Below are 9,450 nucleotides of genomic sequence, written 5' to 3' on the forward strand. Positions count from 1 at the left end.
CACCTGCGTCAGAGCGAAAGCTCGTTGTGCACAAAAGAACTTCAGCGCTTTGTCTTGGGGAAATAATAAATGTTCACGCACTGAAATCGATCGAGAAGACAAGGCGGGTTCCGAAGCATCCGGGTTTGTTCTGGATCCTTTGCCTCGCGCATCGAAACGGCAAGATGCTCCCGGCGAATTGCAAACAGAACGTGCGTGCGAAAAAGAGAAGGGCTGCGCTTCGCATCAAGTGCTCATACGCAACCGTATACGGATGTCTCAAAAGAGGTAAAGCAAGCAGTTGTGCAAGCGACAAGGTGAGTCGTATACGACAGGTCGTCATTTCGTGTTTTGTGAAAACACAATTGCGGGGCTAACGCGACGTTTGATTTGCGTCGTTCAACACAAGCGGGTCTAGTGTGCTTATTGTTCTGGGATGACACATTGAAAACGGCCTCCAATAAGAGTACCGTCGATGTTGCAGGACTTGAATCGCCGACAAATATGAAAGAAACTAAACCGTATTGCTAGCTTTAAGAGGAAGCTTTAGCTCAGGCCCAACTCCGACGCGGCCTATTCAAATACATGTAAAACGCAAAAACGTTTTTATGAGATAACCCTCGGACCGATTTTGATGAAATTTGTTGCATTAGAAAGAGAAAGTTAAATCCTAGTGACTGTTGGAAGCGGAATTCCGATTTAGGGCTTGAATTTTCTTAAAACAATTTTCAAATATTTGACCGTTTGAGAAAAATAAAAGCACGAAGTTTACAAATTCATAGCTCTGCATCAAGAACTGATATCGCGGTTCTGTAAACGGCATCCATTAGATCACTCAAAGCGGACAAATTCAATATGTCATTTTACATCTTACGTGAATTTGTTACGTTGGTTACAACGGTTTTGCAAAAGTTGTATTTCCCTATGATTAAATTTTCTCATATTCATGCGCAACATATCAATTTTGTCCGCTTTAGATGTACTATTAGATGCAATTCACATAATTGTATTATCATATTTAGTAGTTGAGTTGTAAACTTGATAGTACCGTTTCTTGAAAAATTTTCAATTTTTGTCAATTTTTAATAAAGAATTGACGACCTAACTCAAAAATTCAGAACCATCAGTCACTAGATTTTAAGTTTGTCTTTTAAATGTAACAAACCTGGTAAAATTTGGTGCAGTCGTTGCCGAGAAAAACGAATTCTCCTTTTACATGTATTTAGATAGGAGCACTCGAGCTAAAGCTTCCTCTTAACCCTTGTGCCTGTTTCTTGTGTTTGGTTGACATGAACGAAGAAATATATTATGGCACCAACAAATCGTGCCAGCTACCATTTTTTTTATCAAATGGGTGACATAGAAGTACTTCACGGAATGTCACTAAGGTAATAAATACAAAGTGTCAGAAACACTAACTACAACATAGATAAACAAACTGCCCCAATATATAGAAATACGCGTGGATAACTGACACAATATAAGTGTCGCAAACTTTACGAATGCACTTCAGATACAAAATATGTAACACAAGAAAAAACTGACATGCTTTCCATATCCTAGTACATCGCCGCAATGTGAGTGGCCTCCGAAAGCTCTTTGGAAGCAGCCAGCGTACTTCAACCAGAGAGCTTGGCAGTTGCAGAGCCACTCATCACGTTGTCATGACAACACGTCTTGTTTACGAGAGAAGTATTGCCGTCGTCGTTGACATTAATTCAAACGTTGAGATGTGACAGATGGCCAATTCGCGATCTGGAATTCCAGTCACTGTGAACGATATCTAAACAGGATGACGTAGACCTCTGCGTCAACTCACATGGTACCAACTGGGAAATCCTACAGCCCATGGTCTCGAAACTCAAGACCTATGGCTCTAGCGGCGTTCCTCGTTCGCCATAACCCTGACTCGTGAAGAAAAGCCCAGGCCTTTGTCGGAGCCGTCATGTCGCTTCGTGTCGTGAAGGGAACGCCGTGTCGAAAAAAAGGTCTGAAAGTTTTCTAGAGATGTGTTGCTACGACGCAATTTTCTAGAGCAAGGAGAAACACTGCTCAGCGGAATCTATAAAGAAAGCTCTTCCTCGTGAAAAACAAAAAAAAAAAACCTGTAGTTCTGCCCACGACGGATAACTATCGGCGCCCGTCGGCGCATAAAAAAGGAATAAAGGGATTCAACCTTACGCCTACTGTCTGTTCCGTTCAGACCAGTGTATAGGCACCATGGTGGGTTATGAGCACAACTGCGTTGCAGGAGCTCTGACGCACCTGCCAGCAGCGGAAGCCAGACCGCAGCCCCGACTCCGGCAGAGTCGAGTGATCCGCGCCTTCTGCTGACAATCGCACTCCACGTCCCCGGAAGACCTCCTAACCGCCCCCTCCCCCCCACGTGCTGTTCGCGCATGCGCGTCTGCAATGTGAAAGGATATGGCGGCGGCGCCCCCATGGAGTTTCCTAAAAACACTTCTGGCGGCGCCAAATTCGACGCACTAATGCACCTGCGCGTCGTTATAATTTTTATCGCAATAGTTGATGTCCAAAAAAAAAATGGCTACTATTACGTGTTTCCGGCTCGGCAATCACTTCCGGCATATATAGTCAGCAAAAGCTATGTGCTTCACCCCCCCCCCCCCCCCCGCCCATATTGGTTTCCGTTACTCCAAGGGAGCTGTTGTTGCTGGGACGCGGATTCCTACACCAGCTATCAAAAAAAAAGTTTGCCTCCCGCTAACACAAGAGAAGTCCGAAGCCCTGTAGCAATCTGCATTTGGGAGAAGGACGCCCCAAAAACTGTGGTAAGGCAAGTCTAGGCGACATGACTAATTGGGTGGCATTTCGTGTGCGACGCACTCTCTTGCAGTAGTAGTGTCTGTGCATGCCTTCCAGAGACATGTATTTAAATATGGACAATACTGCACAATTTGTATTTATTGATGCGGAAAAAGTTCCTCCTTCGAGTGACATTGATGCAACAAACGCAAGGCTATTATAACTTACCACTTCCCTTTTATGCATTATTTTTGCCAAGCAGTTCCAAAGATGCACCGACCGGTTTCCGCAAGTGGGACTAATGAGGCGCGTGAAAATTATTGTCCGACTTGCACAATATGTATGAATATATATATATATATATATATATATATATATATATATATATATATATATATATATATGTACTAATGTATGTACCAATTGCTTCGAAAACGTATAATAATCTAGAATCTTAAAGTTTTGTTTTGTCTACATCAGCACGGTTTCCTACAAGGCTTCACACACAAAATAATTGCGAATCTATACTGTTATTGCTAAGGTAGACTGCCGCGTGTAAAGAAGGTATTGTGCGTATTCTATAGAATTCGCTTCCGTCGTTCTATTCTGACCCGGATGATGCATTGAAATCTGTTTACTATATTTTTACGTCAGAACCACGGTGCATAAGGACAACAATTAAGACAGTTCAAAGCTTTCTCAGGAATTTTCAGTCAAAATTACGACATTTCTTTACGTGGCGCAACTGTCCGTGCGCTTAATTATCATTGTTATTACTATTTCATTATTATTATTACTCTGTCTGCTTTCTTTTGTGCTCCTCACTCCACACGCTACATCTGAAGATCTGCGGCTTTTTTGAAGTATCGCTACGTAAGAAGCGTCTTTTGTCTTTTGTGTGGGATAGCGTATATTATATATATATATATATATATATATATATATATATATATATATATATGCACGTTAACCTTTATGCTGCTCGTTCCCAAATTATACATTCGCAAATAGGGAACCACGCGGTGTCCTTAGTGTCGTCTGCTACTTTATCGCTTTACCTTTCGAAATTCGGATTTACAATGAACAGCAACCATGATACTTTATGCACATTGCACATTGAACAAACATTATTAGATTCCAGGAGGGGAGTACAAAGAACTTGTTGCAGCAATACTCGCTAAAATAACAATAAACAATCTTTTGCAACGGGCATGTTGTTTCTCTTTCCAGCAAAGTAAAAGAGTCATGAACTCGTCGACAATTCCGGTTCAATACATAGAAATTGGGGCTTATTCGTTAACCGAAGCAAATATTTAGTTAGCATTTCGACACAATTCTCATATTCTCATCGGAAGCTAATCTTCAGCGTTTGCATACAATGGATTCAGTATAATGGATTCAGTATTAGACATTGCCACATGCCTCGAACATGAACGTAGTTGCGGAAATGTGACAGTAGCAGTATTTTTAGACATTCAAAGAGCATTCCACACTGTATGTCACATACACATCCTTGCTGGCATGTTAGAGCTTGGCCTACACGGTCGAGCACTGCGATGGGTATCAAATTTTTTGAAAGACAGAAAAATATTTATGGAAACAATCGAAGGAGAGAGTAATTATCACAGCATCACGCAGGGTGTTCCGCAGGGCAGTGTTCTCAGTCCGTTTTTATTCTACTGTGTCATGACAGCCTTGCCACTAAAACTCCCGTCTGGTCTACAGTATTCTCTGTACGCAGATGACATCTACATATGGGCCTCTGGATCTCATATACAAGACATTCAAAGAACGCTGCAAGAGGGTCTTGATAGTATCGACACATATTTAAAAGAAAGAGGCATGAGTCTTTCATACGCAAAGACAGCCGTACTCGCTTTCACTAGATGACAGCTGAATAATTGCCAACTTACGCTTAATGGGCAAACTTCGAGGTTTGTGAAAGAGCATAAATTTCTTGGAGTTATTCTTGACTGCCAGCTAACATGGGCTTCACACATCCGCGCAATTGAAAAGCAGACCAATTCAGTAATAAACGTACTTCGGCGACTCGCTGGCACAACGTGGGGGAGGGGGGGGGGAATCAGTCTCTTCACTACTACAGGTTCATAACGCACTCATAAAACAAAGAACTGCTTACTCGGCACCTATTCTCCATGGTTCATCGCAAACTTCTTAGGAACGTCTTCAACGTTTACTGGCAAGAGGGCTGCGAGTGTGCCTTGGGGTTCCGCAGGCTACCTAGAGTTCTTTAGTAATTGTAGATGCTCGTCACCCACCATTCGCAGTCACACGAACGGTTGAAACATGCCGACATATTTATCGCATCTTAACGCAACACGAGAAGCATCCATTAAACCTCGCGCTTACCGAAAGAAACAAAAGCAAAATTCACGATGTTGTTCGAGAACATAAAGCATTATTACCACGATTTGAATTATGCAAAGTGGATGTTTGTTAGCCTCCCTGGATGTTAACATGTCCTAAAATAGAAATATCGGTCGATGGGATTATATCTAACAGAGACATGTTCATAGTAGCCGCACAACAACTGGCACTCTTGCAAATTTACTCCTTACACCCCCAGTACATCCACGTTTATACACATGGTTCGTGTCATAAAAATTCCTCGACTCCAGCATTCGTCATTCAACATTTAGCGCTAGAGCAAACATTCAAATTAGCCCGAGAGACATCTTTTACCGTGGCAGAACTGTTTTCAATCCTGTGTGCTTTGCGTTTCATAACATCAGAAAAACATTCGCAAAAATGGGTTATCTTTAGCGATTCGCAAGCCGCTCTCGCATTACTACAGAGCAATAAGAAAAATTCTTGGAACACTTTACTATTGTATGAGACACTCAAAGAACTTACAAAAGCAAGCGCAATGAACCACGTAATTGCACTCCAATAGATACCTGGGCACTGCAATATTCCTGGTAATACTGCTGCGGACGCAGCTGCGAATCGGGCGCACAATAACGTGGAGACAACCGATCTTCCTCTATTGCGTAGTGAAGTCCGTCTGCTCCTGAGACAAGCTTTCTTGTCGCCTCAGCAAAACTACCTGGTTTGATCAGCAAATTAAAAACTCGGAGTTATACTTTATAGACCCATGTATAAACTTATCAATGCCGGAAAATCCAAGAAAATTTCAAAACATTGGTACACCGCCTGCGTCTTGGTACTGCATTTACGAAACACTTCTTGTACAGGATGAAACGTGTCTCTTGTCTGCAGTGTTCTTGTGGCCATACAGACGAAGATGTGCATCATCTTCTTCTCCAGTACTCGAAATACGATATACAAAGAATGGTACTACAAGCTAATTTGTTTATATTACACAGAAGAAAGACCATTCACTCTAAAAAAAGATACTTGGCCCATGGCCAACTGTGGGCCTTCAAAAAAGAGCGTTTCTTGCTCTGAAAAAGTTTTTAGAGGACACCAACATTTTGGGAAAATATTAGGTATCAGATGATCCGAATACGCTAAATGAGTAACACAAACGCTGTTCGTGGTTCTTAATTGGTTTATGTGGTGATCGCAACTTTTATGCAATATGTATAATTCTGTTCTGTACTTGCAGTGTATTACATGTGTTGTGTGTTTTGGCTGTTCAAAACATCTGACTTTATATATGCGTACGCGGACTGAACTAATGCACAGAACTTGGCGACTGATGTACTGTTGGACTGTATATTTTTTATTCATCCAGTGTTCTACTGAGTGCCATATTTCGTGTCGCTATTCTCCCTTTTTACGCAAATTTGATTCCTTTGCCAAGTGACAAGGAGTAGACGGTGCCAACATAAAGGCACCAACCTCTCCTAATATTCATTTAAAACAAAGTGGCTCTTGAGGACATATGTTCGGAGTGCTTTATAACAAATTTATTCCGTTCCCCTTCATAAGATGGCCCGATTATGGGCAGAGGACATATGATAAGCAGATGTTGTTCTCCAGTTGATCGTTTAAAATTGACCTAAATTTATTTTAGCATGGAGATTGGAATCCACGAAATGTATTCACTTTTTAATTTGCCATTGTTCGCAATAAATTTGCAGGAGAGGTCATTTCGCTGTTCTTTGTTCTTTATTAGGGTGTCGTACGCTCTGCATCAGATCGAGCGCGACACGAATGTATGAGTTTTTGCGAAGCCCGTGGCAGATTCGACACTTTCAAGCCCGTTAAAGAGGAGCGCTTTTTTGGGGAGCTTAGAACTAGCGCCTTTATTCCTTGATATTCCTTGACACTATATTGTAGAGTGTTTAAGTAATCTCCGAAGCTTACTAGAAGTTTCGATGTTCGCTGTTAACTGTCAAACTACCTAGCGATTGGAAGAGTGATTGCGTTGATTCCATCTTTTAGAGAGACAACCATTCACTATTACCGTCCTATCTCATTAACACCACCAATTTCTAAAATGCTTGAATATGTAATACAAAACGCATTGTGGAATTTCTTGAACGAAACCCTATACTAACTTTCAGAATGGCTTTAGAAAGGGTTATTCAACCGTAACTCAGTTAGTCACAGTGGTTAATTCATTTGCAGAAACTCTGGATAAGAATGGTCAAATGGAGGTCATATTCCATGAGTTTAGCAAGAAATTTCACAAAGTTATTCATCGTAAACTAATAAACAAAGCTTAGGAACATTAATCTGCCAGATATATTTATTGCATGAATTAAAAACTACTTGACACATCGTGCCCAGTTTGTTTCAGTAGATGGGAACAATTCGAGCTTTCTTCCTGTAAAATCAGGCGTACCCCATGGCAGAGTTCTGGGAACAATCGTTGTTTTTCTTTATGTAAATGACATTATTAACATAGTGCTACCAGGAAGTGAAATCAGACTTTTCGGGAATGATTGTATGCTTTTTCGTAAAGTTACTTCTACTAATAATCAAAAGAATTTCAATTTAGGTTTTAATAACATATTAAACTGATGTGATGAACACGGTATGGCTCTAAAAGCACAAGACTACTTATCTTTTCGTAACTCGTACAAAAACACCTCCTGATTTTACGTATAACCTTGGCTCAGCATCATTACAATAGGTAGCTAACTACAAGTATCCCGGCATAACAATAATTAATGGCTTGTCTTGGAACCTACACATAGGCAACGGATGTTCTGCTGCCTTCCGTAAGTTGTGTTTTCTAAGATATAAGCCTAGAAATTATCCTTTTAATAGTGAACTACTTATTTACTTCACGTATGTAAGACCTAAACTAGAATACTCGTGTGCTGTGTGGGACCACTTCACTAAATCGAACATAAAACAGTTGAAGCTGTACAATGAAAGGCTGTTAGGTTTGTTTATTCTAAATTTAAAATTACACACCAACTGTCTGAACTCATGGCGGCTAAGAACATTGGAAAACTTCAACTACGACGAAAAACGAACCGCCTCAACTTTTTTTACCTACTTATAAGTTAGCCCTTGGCTCGCATGCATATTTACTCCTCTGTCCATGAGACATACATCACGTCATCCGTGTTTTACTATAGCCAATGCTTTACAGTTCTTTTTTCCCGCGTACTATATTAGAATGAAACCGTCTAACTGACCTTAGCCAATTTTCTGTGACCTAGAACCTTGGCACGTACTTTTAATTGGCGTTCCAATTTTGCGTAATTTTTTCCTTATATTTCTTGCGTTTATGCTTTTAGCTTGCCCCTTGTACCTGTCCTGTTTGGACCGATTCTTGGTCTGCAGTTTGAAATAAATAATAATAAAAATAAAGTTTTGCAACCAGACATTTCGAACAAATAAAAGACAAAAAAAGGAAATGGTGACCTTAACATTGTGGCATAATTTCAATCGCAGTAGCTCATGGGGTTTCGCAAAAATTATTGCAGTCCAAGAACTTCGAGCCGTCACCTGAGGCCACCACATAAAGAACTGCCGGACTATTCTTTACTAAAGTTTCTTCTTCTTCTTCTTGCAGTACGTTTGTGAAATACTGCAGTAATCCGAATTACCAAACTACATGAGCCTACGCCTGCGCATTCGTCCTTCATGGTGGTCAAGACACCACAGAAAGCTTATTGCAGTTGAATAAGATAGCGGCATCGAAATTTCGCTTGAAATGTTGGCGTCGTGGTTTTATAATACGGTTCCTACAGCTAAGATACGTCTCTCTTTTTCTTAAATATTCCGCTGTCTAGTGTAGTAAACTGTTGGCGCAAGGCGTTTTATATTATTCATGCATTTCAAAATAGAAGCTTACTTAAAATTTCAAAATTAACTTTCATTAGTCTCAGAGTATTGACTAGCTCCAATGGCCAATACTCATTTCATTGTCGTCGTTTCTTCAATGCATTATAACCATGTTTTAATTTTACGCACCCTGGTAAATGTACTATATAATCTAAACAATTTGATTTCTTTAACATTTCGCCACGATATTATGCAGCATTCAGCACATCTGCATATGCTGATTGGATGGTGAGATTACACGTGAGTTACACTACTAATTCCTCGTGACAGCATATTACTGATTTAAGAAAATCCTAATTGTAAGAGCATACTGCTGTTTAAGAAAACAGCAAAGTGCTTTCGCAAATAAATGGACACCTAACCAAGTAAAGTTGTACAAGCCACAGTATTCCGCATTATTTAATAACATCGGTGCAAGGCGGCTGTGCAGTTACTGTTGTTTTCAAGTTGTTCTTGCGATTGATGTATAGCACT

The sequence above is a fragment of the Dermacentor variabilis genome, chromosome 9 (genome assembly GCF_050947875.1).
Source record: "Dermacentor variabilis isolate Ectoservices chromosome 9, ASM5094787v1, whole genome shotgun sequence".
Taxonomy (NCBI): Eukaryota; Metazoa; Arthropoda; class Arachnida; order Ixodida; family Ixodidae; genus Dermacentor; species Dermacentor variabilis.